Consider the following 18,291-nt stretch of genomic DNA (forward strand, 5'->3'; position numbering starts at 1 on the left):
TTTTGTACGAAAGCAAGGCGATAGCCAAGGTACCAAAGGCAGTTCAAAGCTTTGCTCTAGATATATGGAATGTTCATCCCATAACAGTATGGGCTGCTGTTACTTTATAGGCTGGTCATACAGCAAGTGAATGCGCAGGACCACCAGTTTATGACACATGGATTTTAAAGTAAGTATGTGAGAGACAGTCTTGTTTATCCATTTTTTTCCAGGGGGAAATACACTACATGACCCCCGTCGTCGCTGCTATAACAGCCTCCACTCTTCTGGGACGGCTTTCCACTAGATGATGGACCATTGCTGCTATAACAGCCTCCACTCTTCTGGGAAGGCTTTCCACTAGATGTTGGAACATTGCTGCTATAACTGCCTCCAATCTTCTGGGAAGGCTTTCCACTAGATGATGGAAGATTGCTGCTATAACAGCCTCCACTCTTCTGGGAAAGCTTTCCACTAGATATTGGAACATTGCTGAGGACTTGCTTCCGTTCAGCCACAAGAGCATTAGTGAGGTCGGGCACTGATGTTGGGCGATTAGGCCTGGCTCACAGTCGGCTTTCCAATTCATCCCAAAAGTGTTCGATGGGGTTGAGGTCAGGGCTCTTTGCAGGCTAGTCAAATTCTTCCACAACGATCTCGACAAACACTTTCTGTATGGACCTCGCTTACAGGCCATTGTCTTGGAAGCACAGAATCATCCCGAATGTCATTGTATGCTGTAGCGTTGTTTCCCCGTCACTGGAACTAAGGGGTCTAGCCCAAACCATAAAAAACAGCCCCAGACCATTATTCCTCCTTCACCAAACTTTACACATGGCACTATGCATTGGGACAAGTAGCGTTTTCCTGGCATCTGCCAAACCCAGTCTGTTGGACTGCCAGATGCAAAGCATGATTCTTGTGTTTCCACTGCTCCAGAGTCCAATGGCTTTACACCACTCCAGCTGCGCATGTTGATCTTAGGCTTGTGTGCGGCCACTCGGCCAAGGAAACCCAATTCATGAAGCTCCCGATGAACAGTTCTTGTGCAGACATTGCTTCCAGATGGGCGGCAGGTAGACTTGTGGTTAGAGCATTGGGCCAGTAACCCAAAGGTTGCTGGATTGAATCCCTGAGCTGAAAAGGTAAAAATCTGTTGTTCCACCCCTGAGCAAGGCAGTTAACCCAGTGTTCCCTGGGTGCTGAAGACGTGGATGTCGATTATGGCAGCCCCCCCAAACCTCTCTGATTCAGAGTGGTTGGGTTAAATGCGGAAGACATTTCAGTTGAATGCATTCAGTGGTACAACTGACTATATATCCCCTTTCCCAGATGCAGTTTGGAACTTGGTACTGAGTGTTTGAGGATGATTTTTACGTGCTTCAGCACTCGGCGGTCCCGTTCTGTGGCCTACCACCGAGCTGTTGTTGCTCCTAGACGTTTCCACTTGACAACAACAGCACTTATAGTGGACCAGGGTAGCTCTCGCAGGGCATTTGACAAACTGACATGTTGGTAAGATCACATCCTATGATGGTGCCACGTTGAATGTCACAGTTCTTCAGTAAGGCCCTTCTACTGCAAATGTCTATAGAGATGTCTATAGAGATGTCTATAGAGATGTCTATAGAGATGGCTATAGCATGGCTGTGTGCTTCATTTTATACCCCTGTTGGCAACAGGTGTAGCTGAAATAGCCGAATCCACTAATTTGAAGGGGAGTCCACATACTTTTGTGTATATATATAGTACTAATAGGTTCTCGGTTGATGCTACATCCATTTGGTATTGTCATCAATATACAGTATGCACTGTATCATAGTGTAATAAGTACATATGTTGGTGTCCTGGGATCATTGTTCCAAATTGAATGGAATACATAGAGATTGGTTATCATTCAAGCCTTTAACTCCACAAGTCATGAACTCATGAGGTGGGAGAACAGACATGTCTAAATTCAGTTCTCTGTTCATTTAACCGGTTTAGTTGTTGTTACACATTTTACAATAAACTTTTGAGGTGAAACCTGTCTTTGTCTTTCATGTACAATAGTTTCTTGTAAAGGTAAGTAACACAAGAGGAAAAAGGCATGTAAAGTTGAGATTCGGTGCGTATTTTCACATCACACTGTTCAAACTGTTGATGGATAAGGTCATGACAATAGTTTCCCTACCAACAAATGCTACAGTGTTAGCAGAGATGCTACAAAGTCAGTTAGACCTGCTCCCTCGTGTATAGGTGAGTGATAATTCATGGATTCTCTAAGTTACTCAGTAGATCAGCACGGCAGTCGGTTATTTGTTACTGTATGAGATGGTTGAGCGTCGCAATATAACGTCTTCTGGAATGTTGCAGTAGGAGTCCTTTTCTCTGCAATGCTCAGTCAGTTATTGTGATCTGTCGGACAGTCTTCAAAAGGGTGGTTGGAGTTGCCAAGAGGCTGCTTTGGTAACAGCATAAAGATCCAACCTAATGTTCATCTTGATTCCCCTCCGGTATTGCTCGTCACACCAAAGATCCTCCTTTTAACTGTCCATCTGTGTCACATGTCTTGGTAAAGTGGCTCCCTCCGATAATTTCTGATTAAGTGACTCAGTATGTCTTCAGAGAAAAGGCCGATGCTAGAAACTTAACACTGCAAAGACAAGAATAAACAGCTGTTAATGTTGTACACTAAGATCAAATAGGATTACAATTAAGAAGAGTAATGCATTTGGGCAGTAGTAGTATTAGAAATTAGCGTTCTATCAATGCTACAGTGTGTATTTCTGAATATAAAAGGTTAAATAAGGCATTCAACTGTTGTATCATCAACATAGTATTACAGTGCCTTGCAAAAGTATTCCTTAGATTTCTCCACAAATGGGAATAAAATTATTTAATAAAATAAATAAAAATGGTCAATTTACACAAAATACTCTGTCAAAAATGGAAGAATAAAGCCATTTATTTTAAAGGAACTTTAAAAAAATGATCTATTTCATATTAATATCCAGCACCATCCCCAGACCAACACGTGAAAATGTGTTTCTATATTTTGCAATGCCTACTCATAATTGGTTAAAATCACATGATGTACTCATCACTGGAAACCCTCATCTTCCTCACTACAAAACATAGAAACGCTTCATTTTCACATATGTTGACTGGTGGCGCTGGAGATGAATATGAAGTGGAAACATTTGGAAATTTCCACTTTAAGAGGAATAAAAATAATAATATTTGTTGCAGAAGTATTCAGCCCCTTCAATTAGGCAAGCTTAACCCTTGAGGTGTTCGTGGAACCCATTTTTTAATGACATTTTTTTATTTTACTAGGCAAGTCATTTAAGAATAAATCATTTTTTACAATGACGGCCTACCCTGGATGACGCTGGGCAAAGTGCACCGCCCTATGGGACTTCCCAATCAAGGCCGGATGTGACAGGCTGGATTTACAATCTTTACTAAAATAAGAATTAACAATTATTTCAACCTGAGACTTATTGGCATTGGTTCATTTTCAGTGAAGAACATGTACAAGAACACATTTTCATTGAGTGCACCCCCCTACACATCTATATTACATATGTGGTGTTTGGGTCCACTGGACCCGAGGGTAATAAATGTGTGTGTGTGTGTGTGTGTGTGTGTGTGTGTGTGTGTGTGTGTGTGTGTGTGTGTGTGTGTGTGTGTGTGTGTGTGTGTGTGTGTGTGTGTGTGTGTGTGTGTGTGTGTGTGTGTGTGTGTGTGTGTGTGTGTGTGAAAACAAGTACAAATTCACTAGAAAAAGGTTTGCCGTTTCACTCTGGGCCTGCTGTTTCATCATAGCACCAAGAACCTGCCTGTCTCCCTTTTTTCTGGATAAGAGCGTCTGCTAAATGACTTAAATGTAAATGTAAATGTTTTCTCACACTCTTTACCCATTGTTAAGTGTGAAACTACACAATGTTATTACAATACATCATAAACAATTCAGTTTTGCTCCGACACTCGACCCCAGCCAGGTGCAAATTGGGGGAGGGACACAACAGATAAACAGCTTTGCATGTGTGGCTCCTTACCACAAATCATTATGGCAAAAATATTCTCTGCTCAGAGGGCCTTAGAAATCATTTTTGCAGAGAGAGAAGCTAGTGTGGAAAGTGACTATGCATGTGATAAACAGAGAGCAGCAGCAGTGTAAAAAAAGGGATGGGGGGCACACAATGCAAATAGTCCTGGTAGCCATTTGATTACCTGTTCAGGAGTCTTATGGCTTGGGGGTAAAAACTGTAAAAAACATTTTTGTCCTAAACTTGGCACTCCGGTACCGCTTGCCATGCGGTAGTAGAGAGAACAGTCTATGACTGGGGTGGCTGGGGTCTTTGACAATTTTCAGGGCCTTCCTCTGACACCGCCTGGTGTAGAGGTCCTGGATAGCAGGCAGCTTAGCCCCAGTGATGTATTGGGCTGTGCGCACTATCCTCTGTAGTGCCTTGCGGTCAGAGGCCCGAGCAATTGCCGTATCAGGCAGTGATGCAACCAGTCTCTCGATGGTGCAGCTGTAAAACCTTTTGAGGATCTCAGGACCCATGGGCTTTGTCGTGCCCTCTTCATGACTATCTTGGTGTGTTTGGACCATTCTAGTTTGTTGTTGATGTGGAGACCAAGGAACTTGAAGCTCTCAATCTGCTTCACTACAGCCCCATCGATGAGAATGGGGGCATGCTCGGTCCTCCTTTTCCTGTAGTCCACAATCATCTCCTTAGTCTTGATCACGTTGAGGGAGAGGTTGTTATTCTGGCACCACTTGGCCAGGTCTCTGACCTCCTCCCTATAGGCTGTCTCGTTGTTGTCGGTGATCAGGCCTACCACTGTTGTGTCGTCTGCAAACTTGGTGTTGGTGTCGTACCTGGCCATGCAGTCGTGGATGAACAGGGAGTACAGGAGGGGACTGAGCACACACCTCTGGGGAGCTCCAGTGTTGAGAATCAGCGTGGCAGATGTGTTGCTACCTACCCTCACCACCAACTCCAGGATCCAGTTGCAGAGGGAGGCGTTTAGTCCCAGGAACCTTAGTGATGAGCTTTGAGGGTACTACGGTGTTGAACGCTGAGCTGTAGTCAATGAATAGCATTCTCACATAAGTTTTCCTTTTGCCCAGGTGGGAAAGGGCAGTGTGGAGTGCAAGAGATTGCAGCATCTGTGGATCTGTTGGGCAGTATTGAGACATCGCGCACCACTCCCTAGCATACTACTCGCCAATGTCCAGTCTCTTGACAACAAGGTTGATGAAATCCGAGCAAGGGTAGCATTCCAGAGAGACAGAGACTGTAATGTTCTTTGCTTCACAGAAACATGGCTCACTCGAGAGACGCTAACGGAGTCGGGTGCAGCCAGCTGGTTTCTTCACGCATCGCGCCTTATGATTAACGAGACGTGGTGTGATCATAACAACATACAGGAACTCAATTCCTTCTGTTCACCTTACTTAGAATTCCTCACAATCAAATGTCGATCGCATTATCGACCAAGGGAATTCTCTTCGATTAGAATCACAGCCGTATACAGTATATTCCCTCGCAAGCAGACACATTCATTGTAGCTGGGGATTTTAACAAGTCTAATCTGAAAACAAGACTCCCTAAATTCTATCAGCATATCGATTGCACAACCAGGGCTCAACTCTGTACTCTATACCATCTACTCCATCTTGCCTATGCCATTCTGTAACGTCACTCATTCATATATCTTTATGTACATATTCTTTATCACTTTACACTTGTGTGTATAAGATAGTAGTTTTTGGAATTGTTAGATTACTCGTTGGTTATTACTGCATTGTCGGAACGAGAAGCACAAGCATTTCGCTACACTCGCATTAAAATCTGCTAACCATGTGTATGTGACAAATACATTTGATTTGAGATGGTGTGATGGTGCTTTACTGGTAATTTGTTTTTAACCAGTGTGCACTACTTATGACTAACGATGACAAATATATTGTAGGTTCCTGCATCAGTTAGAGAGGTACACCAATAGCATGTACAGTGCAGTCAAGTGTTCAGACCCATTCCCTTTTAGACTTATTCTAAAATTAATTATTTTCCCTTACCAATCTAGACACAATACACGATGACAGACTTTACATTTGTTTTTATATTTTTTTTTTTTTTTTTTTTTTTACAAATTCCTAAAATAAACTTAAATACCTCATTTACAGTATTCAGACCCTTTGCTATGAGACTCAAAATTGAGCTCAGGTGCATCCGGTTTCCATTGATAATCGTTGAGCTGTTTCTACAATTTGATTGGAGTACACTAGTGGTAAATTCATTTTATTGGACATGAACCAGAAAAGCACACCTGTCTTTTTAAGGTCCCGCAGTTGACAATGCATGTCAGAGCGTCATTCCCAAGAAGACTCGAGCAGTAATCCCTGCCCAAGGTGCTTCAAAGTTCTGAGTAAATGGTCTCCATACCTATGCAAATGAGATCTGTTTTTGCCTTGCCATTTTGTGGTATTGCGTGTAGTTTGATGAGAAAAGAAAAATGATTTAATACATTTTAGAATAAGGCTGTAACATAACGAAATGTGGAAAAAGTCAAGGGGTCTAAATGCTTCCCGAATACAGTGTATACTTGGGATTTTCTCCTACTGCTAGGTGGAAAACATCTAGCATGCAATGCATACTTCTTTGATGTCTACAGTATTCTCTCTGGTATGCAATCTGGTTTCCTCTCAAGTTATGGATGTGTCACTGCAACCTTAAAGGTCCTCAATGATGTCACCCTTGCCCTAGATTCTAAGCAATGTTGGGCTGCTATTTTTATTGTCTTGGCCAAAGCTTTTGATACGGTAGACCATTCCATTCTTGTGGGCCGGCTAAGCAGTATTGGTGTCTGAGGGGTCTTTGACCTGGTTTGCTAACTACCCCTCTCAAAGAGTGCAGTGTATAAAGTCAGAACATCAGCTGTCTCAGCCACTGCCTGTCACCAAGGGGGTACACTAAGACTCGATCCTAGGCCCCACGCTCTTCTCAATTTACATCAGCATAGCTCAGGCAGTAGGAATCTCTCTTATTCATTTACATGGAGATGATACAGTCTTATACTCATTAGGCCCCTCCCCAGATTTTGTGTTAAATGCTCTACAACAAAGCTTTCTTAGTTTCCAACAAGCTTTCTCTTCCCATAACCTTGTTCTGAACACCTCCAAAACAAAGGTAATATAGTTTGGTAGGAAGAAAGCCCCTCTCCCCCACAGGTGTGATTACTACCTCTGAGGGTTTAGAGCTTGAGGTAGTCACCTCATACAAGTACTTGGGAGTATGGCTAGACAGTGCACTGTACTTCTCTCAGCACATATCAAAGCTGCAGGCTAAAGTTAAATCTAGACTTGGCTTCCTCTATCGTAATCACACCTCTTTCACCCCAGCTGTCAACCTAACCCTGATTCAGATGACCATCCTACCCATGCTAGATTACGGAGACATAATTTATAGATCGGCAGGTAAGGATGCCAAGGGTGCCTCTTTACCATTCGGCCATCAGATTTGCCACCAATGCTCCTTATAGGACACATCACTGCACTCTATACTCCTCTGTGAACTGGTCATCCCTGTATATCCGTCGCAAGACCCACTGGTTGATGCTTATTTATAAATCCTCTTAGGCCTCACTCCCCTCTAACTGAGATATCTACTGCAGCCCTCATCCTCCACATACAACACCCGTTCTGCCAGTCACATTCTGTTAAAGGTCCCCAAATCACATCAAGCTCGTCTTTTCAGTTCGCTTCAGCTAGCGATTGGAACGAGCTGCAACAAAATCTCAAACTGGACAGTTTTATCTCAATCTCTTCATTCAAAGACTCAATCATGGAAACTCTTACTGACAGTTGTGGCTGCTTTGTGTGATGTATTGTTGTCTCTACCTTCTTGCCCTTTGTGCTGTTGTCTGTGCCCAATAATGTTTGTACAATGTTTTGTGCTGCTACCATGTGTTGCTGCCTTGCAATGTTGTTATCTTAGGTCTCTCTATGTAGTGTTGTCTCCCTTGTAGTGATGTGTGTTTTGTTCTATACTTGTGTTTTTTTTAAATCTAAGCCCACGTCCCCGCAGTAGGTCTTTTGCCTTTTGGTAGGCCGTCATTGTAAATAAGAATTTGTTTCTTAACGGACTTGCCTAGTTAAATAAAAATAAATGTAAAAACATGGGAAAGACAAGGAGAGACAAACTTGTGATGATCCTAAAATAAACTGATAAAACTTATTGTACATGGAAACACTATATTATGCCTTGTCTTTTTTTATATTTCTAGGTTCAGATGATCTTTTAGCAGACCACATTAAGCAGATATTTTTGAAAGACTTCAAAGGATAATTTGAAGTCTTTCAAAAATATCTGCTTAATGTGGTCTGCTAAAAGATCATCTGAACCTAGAAATATATTTTTCCACTGTAGCTTTCTTTACACGGAATCTAAGACTTTTCTAACACTTGTCGAGTGAAAAAAGTAAACTAGTATGGATAACACAAGAAACACATTTACTTGTCAGTTTGACCCTAGTTAGAAGTTGGGTAAACTGACATGGAAAGACATCTAATGTCAGGTGATTTAAATGGACCCACACTCTCAGAACAAAGGGTACGGTTAGGCTACAGTATTGTTGCTAGGGTTACTAAAATAACAATACCCAACACTGGTCACCAACCGGCCGATTGCGGTCGACTTGTCCATATCCATGCATTTCTAGCCGATCGCGGTCGACTTGTCCATATCCATGCACTTCTCGCCGATCGCGGTCGACTTGTCCATATCCATGCATTTCTAGCCGATCGCGGTCGACTTGTCTATATCCATGCACTTCTATCCGATCGCGGTCGACTTGTCCATATCCATGCACTTCTCGCCGATCGCGGTCGACTTGTCCATATCCATGCACTTCTATCCGATCGCGGTCGACTTGTCCATATCCATGCACTTCTATCCGATCGCGGTCGACTTGTCCATATCCATGCACTTCTCGCCGATCGCGGTCGACTTGTCCATATCCATGCACTTCTATCCGATCGCGGTCGACTTGTCCATATCCATGCACTTCTATCCGATCGCGGTCGACTTGTCCATATCCATGCACTTCTAGCCGATCGCGGTCGACTTGTCCATATCCATGCACTTCTCGCCGATCGCGGTCGACTTGTCCATATCCATGCACTTCTAGCCGATCGCGGTCGACTTGTCCATATCCATGCATTTCTAGCCGATCGCGGTCGACTTGTCCATATCCATGCACTTCTCGCCGATCGCGGTCGACTTGTCCATATCCATGCACTTCTCGCCGATCGCGGTCGACTTGTCCATATCCATGCACTTCTCGACGATCGCGGTCGACTTGTCCATATCCATGCATTTCTCGCCGATCGCGGTCGACTTGTCCATATTCATGCATTTCTCGCCGATCGCGGTCGACTTGTCCATATCCATGCACTTCTCGCCGATCGCGGTCGACTTGTCCATATCCATGCATTTCTCTGCCAAACATTTCTCACCCGATCGCGGTCGACTTGTCCATATCCATGCATTTTCGCCGATCGCTTAAAATGGTCGACTTGTCCATATCCATGCACTTCTCGCCGATCGCGGTCGACTTGTCCATATCCATGCATTTCTCGCCGATCGCGGTTGACTTGTCCATATTCGTGCATTTCTCGCCGATCGCGGTCGACTTGTCCATATCCAGGCATTTCTAGCCAATCGCGGTCGACTTGTCCATATCCAGGCATTTCTAGCCGATCGCCAAACATTTCTGTAAAAAAACAAGGATAAAGCCTTGTGTTCCCATTTTTTAAAATGAGTCTCAAGCTGTTGGTGGTAAGTGCAGCCAATTCAGCTGCCCTGCGCACCGGGTCGGCAAACTGTTGCCATTTCATGTGTCTGAAGGTGCCTTCCTGGTGGGCCTGGAGAGGAATTCAAGTGCAATATGCCACCGCTGGCCAATCAGACTGTGCAGATGATGAGTCTGCAGTAACGTAGCAGGTATCAAAGAAAGCTACGCAAAATTGATACTGTGAGATTTCAAAACCGTGACTATCAACAAATAATTCAGTAAACACTGAGTGGCATCCTTAACACCCTCTACGGCTTCCTGCTTAAAATGGCCTCCTTTTTGGTTTTAAAGAGGGATTAAATGTAGGTTTTATACAAATAACAAAAAATCCATCACCAAAGCAGTCAGAGGCTTCCAATAGAGGAGTTCAACAACTCAAGGCTTGCTTACCTTAAATCACTGTATCCCAACCTTGGTCCTTGAGCACCCCCAATAGTACACATGTGTAAAGCACACCTGATTCAACTTGTCAGCTAATCATCAAGCCCTCAATGAGCTGAATGAGGTGTGTTTGTGAGATGTCTTTTTCCAGGGCTACAACAAAAATGTGTACTGTTGGGGGTAATCGAGGACCAGGGTTGGGAAGCACTGCCTTAGTTAGCAAGTTGTCAGTCAATCGGACTGTCATAGTCCCGAGTCGCACAGCGGTTTAAAGCACTGCATCTCAGTGCAAGAGGTGTCACTACAGTCCCTGATTTGAATCCAGGCTGTATCACATCCGGCCGTGATTGGGACTCCCATAGGGCGGCGCACAATTGGCCCAGCGTCGTTTGTGTTTGGCCGTGGTCGGCCATCATTGTAAATAAGAATTTGTTCTTATCTGACTTGCCTAGTTAAATACAGGTTAAATAAAATAAATACAAATATTGTCTGTCTGGCAGTGTAATGTCAGAGTCAATCAGTGTTTCAGTCACTAGTTGCAGCTTACTGTATTGCTTTTGAACTACTCAGGTCACTACACTACAGACATATGATAATATGACAGAAAATGTTGTTCTAGTCCTGTGACCTCGGAGGCTCTGCTGACCCCACTGACCTTTGACCGTTGAAAGATGGCCACTATTCATCATCGTATTCAAAAGCATCCATTATGCACGCATAGCAGGAATATGTACATGTCGTACCATGATAGAAATATTTGAGACTGAACATTTCGGCCATTGCAAAGGGAGATTTCTCCAAAGAGCGGTGTGCCTTTTGTTGTCTGTCAGGGTGAATGTCAGCTGGGTAGAGAGGGCACCAGTGACACAAAGAAATAACATAGTAAAAGCCACAGACAACAGCAACACAAACACTCAGATGGCAATAAAACGTTTGATTTGATTCGGAGTAGGACAGAGACACAGTGTAAAGTGTAAGGAGGAATAAGCCAACATACAAATGCGTGAAATGATACAACCTGAAGAGAGAGACAACAACACAGAGCACATTAGACAACATGTGACCCGCTGTTCCTGATACCCTGCATTAAATATGGAAAACACAACGTAGATCGTTGTTTCATAACATGACTTTTGTTACTCTTTGTACATGTATGGACAAATGATTGGTGTGTGTACAGTATATGACCAGTTATTATAAGAATGTCATTGAGTTCATACTTCATATGATGTAATTGTGGCGCATCAGGTAGAGGTTTAGTTAACAACAAAAAAGATCAGGTTATTCTGAATAATAGATTATTCTGATTGGACGATACTCTGAGCAATAGAATGCAATTGGCTTTGATATTCGAATTACAGTTTTACCCAACCTTAGCTCAATAGCTTGGTGATGTTGCTTCCCTACCTATCTGTTGATTCCACTATTCAAACTCACTTACATTCACACAGAATGCAATTCATGGGTGATATTTCATATTTCAACTCTACCAAACGTACTGTACAAACACAACACAGTGAGCACAGTGGGTAATAATTGTGATTTGCAGTCATCTAGTGTATCTGTGAGTGTGTTCAGTGTCCACGTGTGTCTGTGGGTGGTATGTTGGAGTGGCAACTGCCAGCAATCAATGTCATGGAGCTGAGAGAACATTAAATGTTATCCTGACGGATTAAGTAAAAAAATGATGAAAAAACAGGGTTCCATTTTGGTTACCTGTGATCTTAAGGTGTTACCTCTTGGCCTATAGTTTTGGAGGTGGAGTTTGCATTGAGGTCCTGCAGTAGCAGAGACCCTTCCAGCTTATACCATTCTTCAGCCAAAGGGGAGTCTGGGCCAGCTGACTGGGCTGGTGCCTGTAGTTTAGTGTCAACAGGGATGTGGAGAGTTTGGGGGGAGTGTAAAGGAGAAGTGTTTGATGCAGGTTTGGTGGTGGTGGTTGTAGGTGGTTAAAAAAAAAATTGTTGCAGCGATAAAGTAATGGAATGCGGTATTGGATTTCAGAATGAGCACAAGAGTATACATGGGGTAAACAGGGGTAAATAAGGTGTGTTTTGGAGAGGAAAGAAAAGGAAGGGGGAAAACAATGGGGGCCAAAGAGAGAGGGTGGGGGAGGAGCATGAAGTGGGAGTCAAAGCCAAACAAGAAGGCGGAGGGGAGACGAGAGGGAGAGCATGAAACAGAAGTGATGAGAGGTAAATGAATGCACGGTCAACTGTCTGGGTCCAAGAGACAGAGATAGAGAGTGAGAGATGGCGAGGAGACAAAATGGAGGATGATAATTTGAAGCCGTGAAAGGGGGACGGAAAATACAGACAGGAGGAAAGAAAAGGCGGTACCAAGTGGATGAAAACAAGGACAGTATGGAGGTGAATAAGTGGAAACATAGAGCGGAGGAGTAAAGGTGCTGGTGTAGGTAGGGCGTTGTTGTGTCCTGTCAGAACATAGAGCGGAGGAGTAAAGGTGCTGGTGTAGGTAGGGCGTTGTTGTGTCCTGTCAGAACATAGAGCGGAGGAGTAAAGGTGCTGGTGTAGGTAGGGCGTTGTTGTGTCCTGTCAGAACATAGAGCGGAGAAGTAAAGGTGCTGGTGTAGGTAGGACATTGTTGTGTCCTGTCAGAACATAGAGCGGAGAAGTAAAGGTGCTGGTGTAGGTAGGGCGTTGTTGTGTCCTGTCAGAACATAGAGCGGAGAAGTAAAGGTGCTGGTGTAGGTAGGGCGTTGTTGTGTCTGCCTGTGTGTTCTCTCTAATGACCCACAAATCAGTTCCCATATGTGCTGTATTTGATCATGTATACATAATTAGTGTGTATGTATTTGATCATGTATACACACTAATTATGTATACATGATCAAATACATACACACTTATTATGTATGTATTTGATCATGTATACATAATTAGTGTGTATGTATTTGATCATGTATACATAATTAGTGTTTATGTATTTGATCATGTATACATAATTAGTGTGTATGTATTTGATCATGTATACATAATTAGTGTGTATGTATTTGATCATGTATACATAATTAGTGTGTATGTATTTGTGTCTTGTGCACCTTCTCTGTTGGCATCTTCTGTATCAGTGCCTGTGCCTTATGGCGTCTTATGTGTAGCTCTGTTGACTACGTGGTGTGTGTTTACAGTTCCGTCCGCGGTGGGACCGACATACCTTTCCGCACATTCCCATCTGTGGCACGGAATTCCCTGGTGTTGAGCAGGAAGCAAGCACGGTCCTGCTGGTAGCGTTCCCGTGTTGTTCGGGCGCCCTCTCGCTCCGGACTCAGCACCTGGTCAATGGTGGGGCAGTCCTCGTTCGCCAGGACCGCAGTGGCCGCGTCGCCATTCTGCTTGGACTCTTTTGGAAAAGAAGGGGAGATGGGGAAAGAGGGGAGGGAAGAGCAAGGGAGAAGGAGAGAGTAAAGGAGAAGGAAGGAATAGGAGAGTAGGAGTGAAGTGAGGTATCTGGATAGTAGATGATGAAGGTTGTGATGGGAGACTGAGGCCAAACTGGGCTGTGTTTCCATATCCACACTAGCATACTACTTAGGATGCATGCCCATTACATTGCTTCATTCTACATAGTATGTTAGTATGGGTATTGGAACATAGCCGAGGGGAGCAGTTGCTTACTTGATGATTGAATTGATCCAATCAGAGAGCTTGCTGTTGTGAGCTTAGGGGCTTTGATTGGCTGCTATATCTGAGGTTTTGTTATGGCACCTTGGCCCACCAATACAAAAATCATGAATCCCCAGTCTCCCATCACTGGAAAAAAGTGTAAGAAAATAGTCAAAGGAATAGGGAGAGGAGGTGTTACTACAAGCTACTGATCACAATTGAATACTGCAGATGAGATGCATAATCAGAGACAGAGTCAGTAAAATAGCCTCCAACTGGGCCAAATCTAATCCCAAACTATGGTGTCCTACTAAACAAAAACACAATGCAATAGACTATTTTATTAGGACTTAAACGTAAATTATCTTTTCACTGTGTGTGATAAAGTAAATGGCATTAGTGAAGAGCAGTCGTTTCAAATGGAGGCTAAATGCACATGATATTGCTGAGGGGGGACGGCTCATAATAATGGCTGGAACGGAGCAAATGGAATGGCATCAAACACGGAAACCATGTGTTTGATGTATTTGATACCATTCCACCTATTCCGCTCCAGCCATTACCACGAGCCCATCCTCCACAATTAAGGTGCCGCCAACCTCCTGTGGCTCTATGAAGTTTAGAGCTTAGGGCCGAGTACCATCTTAAGCTACTGTGTTTTCAAAAACACCCACATATACATTCTACTATGATATGTAATTGATAATTGCCAATGTGTCAAAGTTCATGTCTATCCTTAGCAAGACGGCATGGTAAACTAAACACTGGACGTAGTGATAGAAGAGGTGGTTCGGGGTGCGAGTTGATGATACAGGGTGTCAAATCTTCTCTCACATGACTTCCTGCTCATAAACTTACTGACAACCTACAACAAGACTCTTATAAAAGAGAGTGTGAAAGATAGAGAGAAAGTGGTGGGGTACTATGGGTGCTGATGCAATAAAATACTATAACTGCAGACTCACTGTTGATTTCTCAACAAAATACACAACATGTGCCATATTGTTGTGTGTGGATATTGGGTTCATAGGTCATACACAATCATGCCAAATGAAATAGGAAGTACTGCAAATATTACGTACTAAATATTTCAATTCAGTTTTTCTAGAATTCTTTGACTAACATTTAAACCAAACCATTGAACCAAATGTATGTATATTAGGCTGTTGTGAAGAGATCCAAATGAGATTTTAAAGTACTGTGTTTGTTTTATGCGGACAGATGGAGGCCTGTCGGCAAAAGTGGACTCATCAGTTGAGTTGGGTTAGCTATCTCTCAAGGGCAGATTCAGAATCAGCCCCCTCTCTCGAAGGCAGATTCAGAATCAGACCCCCCCCCCGATCCCTATCAGAGTCACCCACAAACTGTGAAAATCCCTGTCCCAAGTTTGATTGAATGGATATCTATTGACACTAAACTGTACAATTTGACAACATCTTTGCCAGAAATATAATATTTTGCCGGGGTAATTTGAGTTCTACGCCCTTGTTGGAGGCCAGTGGTGGTGTGCCCAGATGCTCAGCGAAGCTCCATGTTGTGTTTACAAACTCATACCAATCTTATGAGTCAAGGTCGAAGCAATTTTGTTAACTTGCAGTCTGTCTTAAAATAGGGAGCTGAGGATTAAAAATAGAAATGTCTCACCTCGGTTGATCTCTGTGATCTCCTCTTGAGCGAGGGGGCAGTCAAGGCCTCCGGACCAGATCACCTCGCCGAGTACATTACCCAGGATCCTATGGGGCGAGGCAGTGGCCAGGGCGAGGGCATCGGGCTTGCAGTAGTTGGGCGAGCCTGGCATGGTGGGCCGGGGGATGTGCTTTCCTTTTTCTTGGGCAGCTTCTGCTTGGCCATGGCCAGTGAGTAGTACATGCCAAAGTTGTTGACGATGACGGGCACAGGCATGGCGATGGTCAGCACCCCCGCCAGGGCGCACAGCGCGCCCACCAGCATCCCCGACCACGTCTCGGGGTACATGTCCCCGTAGCCCAGAGTGGTCATGGTGACCACAGCCCACCAGAAGCCAATGGGGATGTTCTTGAAGTTTGTGTGTTTGGCAGCCGTAGGGTCGTCGGGGTCTGCGCCGATGCGCTCGGCATAGTAGATCATGGTTGCGAAGATGAGCACTCCGAGAGCAAGGAAGATGATGAGCAGGAGGAACTCATTGGTGCTGGCGCGGAGCGTGTGGCCCAGGACGCGAAGTCCCACGAAGTGGCGGGTCAGCTTGAAGATACGCAGGATGCGGACGAAGCGGACCACACGCAGGAACCCCAATACGTCCTTGGCGGCTTTGGAGGACAGGCCGCTCAGCCCCACCTCCAGGTAGAAGGGCATAATGGCAATGAAGTCGATGATGTTGAGGGTGCTCCTGAAGAACTCGACCTTATCCGGGCAGAAGACCACGCGTGCCATCACCTCAATGGTGAACCAGACGACGCACATGCCCTCCACGTACGTAAGCCAGCTGTCGGTCACCACCTCGTAGACGACCACCTCGCGCGTGACGTTTCCCTCCGTCACCTTCTCCGTCTTGTTGTAGATGGTGTTGAAGGCCTCATGCGTCTCCATGCAGAATGTAGAGATGGAGATGAGGATGAACAGAAGGGAGACGAATGCGCAGTACTGGAGGAGAGGAACAGAAAGAAACAGAGAGTGGAGGGACAGAGAGAGCAGGGGAAAGGCCAACAGACAGAAGGCAAAGAGAAAGTTGAAGATAGAGGGACAGTAAAGGAGAAAAGAAAGAGGAAGGAGAGAAGGTTTACAGTCATATACAAACAACAGAGCTAGAAAACCAGATGGTGTATTGTTCAACAGTTGTTCAGCCCCTACAGGACACTGCTAGATCAGATGAGATGAGGCCAGATTATTAAACTGGACTAGACTCCTAAGTAGGATAATGCTGATCTCGAGGGTGACTGCAGGGTCAAACTGGGCCGAGCACTGAGGGATACTCAATCTGACAATCATAAAAAATGCTGCAACGTTCATCGGCATGACAGCCCAAGGAAAAGCAGTGGAAAGTAAAAGAAAGGTGGAGAGGACAGAGAAAAGGGGAGTAAAAGAAAGGTGGAGAGGACACAGAGTAAAGGGGAGTAAAAGAAAGGTGGAGAGGACACAGGAGAAAGTGACGGGGAAGCAGAAAATATCGTCGTAAAAGGATTAAACGGATGAATTATAAATATCCATGTATCCCAGAGTGCACTGAATGGGTTTCAAAATCAGGATGGGGCCCCTTCATACTGAATGTTCAACATAAAGGGCCTGAAACATGTGTCATTGAGTCGGTTTGTGGCCCAGCATGATTCATTGTGGTCCCAATTTATGTTCCAATAACTAGCCAGATTATGTGAAAATATGTAATGTTGAAATAACAATTCACACAAAGTGAAAGGACTGACAGCCCTATTGTACATTATGTATTGGCCACCATTTGGACCCTTACCACTACTATATTAATCATACAGTGGAAATCCCTAAAGCCCAAAGTGCTTGAGATAGCCTTCTATTTTAACACTTCATTTCAAGGTAACAGTAATGGGGAGCCAATACTCCCAATTCAGTCATGTAATTAACCCCCTATTGCGAATGCAAAAATGTCTAAAACACCCTACAATCCACCCTCCAATTAGCCAGATAGGTACTCCGTATACTCCTTATAATACCACTACCACTGTACTGGTGCTACTGTATGGTGCTACTGTATAAAGCGTAGTATGATTGGTAACTGAGTAAGTATCAATACTTCCTGTGAGATCCTCTTCATAATACTTTATAAGTAGATGTATTATACGTTCTGAGCAATGCATAACGCCTTACAATGCACGACATGGGTGCTAAAAACTGGTGCTTATTTATTAACCATTGATAAAATCAGACGGTACAACATCCAACAAGACCTCAAACTGAATGAATCAAATCAAAGTTATTTATAAAGCCCTTCGCACATCAGCTGATATCTCAAAGTGCTGTACAGAACACCCAGCCTAAAACCCCAAACAGCAAGCAATGCAGGTGTAGAAGCACCCTCTCGAAGGGTTCATTTGAGATAACCAAACAGGCAGACTTCATTTCAAACTGTATTATAGGTCACCCTATATGTACTAAAACTAAACAACAACATCCAGTTTATAACAATAGTCATTTAACCATATATGGTTGCAGTGGTCCTGTGTGGCTCAGTTGGTAAGACTGTGTTGTTAGCAATGCCAGGGTCATTTGGTACTTTTCTGAAACGGAGGACACATACAACTGGATTCTTTATCCCTTTCATGCCATGCCTCCAGTCCGCTTACCAATATCTGAACAAGAGAGCCTCATCAGAAATTGCAACAAGCGGTTCTGTGAAAATTTTATTTAACCAGAAGCCACTGCCAGAATTCTGGATTGGGCTGGACTCAGAGTATCCTGCTTCGGCAAATCGCGCTGTTATGACACTGATGCCCATTGCAACCATGTACCA

At 44.0% G+C, this 18,291-nt stretch overlaps 1 pseudogene; it reads right to left on the minus strand.

Moving 5' to 3' along the window:
- Positions 1-237: 237 nt before the first annotated feature.
- LOC135523955 (potassium voltage-gated channel subfamily C member 1-like) overlaps positions 238-18,291 on the minus strand; it is a 50,944-nt pseudogene continuing 32,890 nt past the window's right edge.

This window comes from Oncorhynchus masou, chromosome 31 (assembly GCF_036934945.1).
Source record: "Oncorhynchus masou masou isolate Uvic2021 chromosome 31, UVic_Omas_1.1, whole genome shotgun sequence".
Lineage (NCBI taxonomy): Eukaryota > Metazoa > Chordata > Actinopteri > Salmoniformes > Salmonidae > Oncorhynchus > Oncorhynchus masou.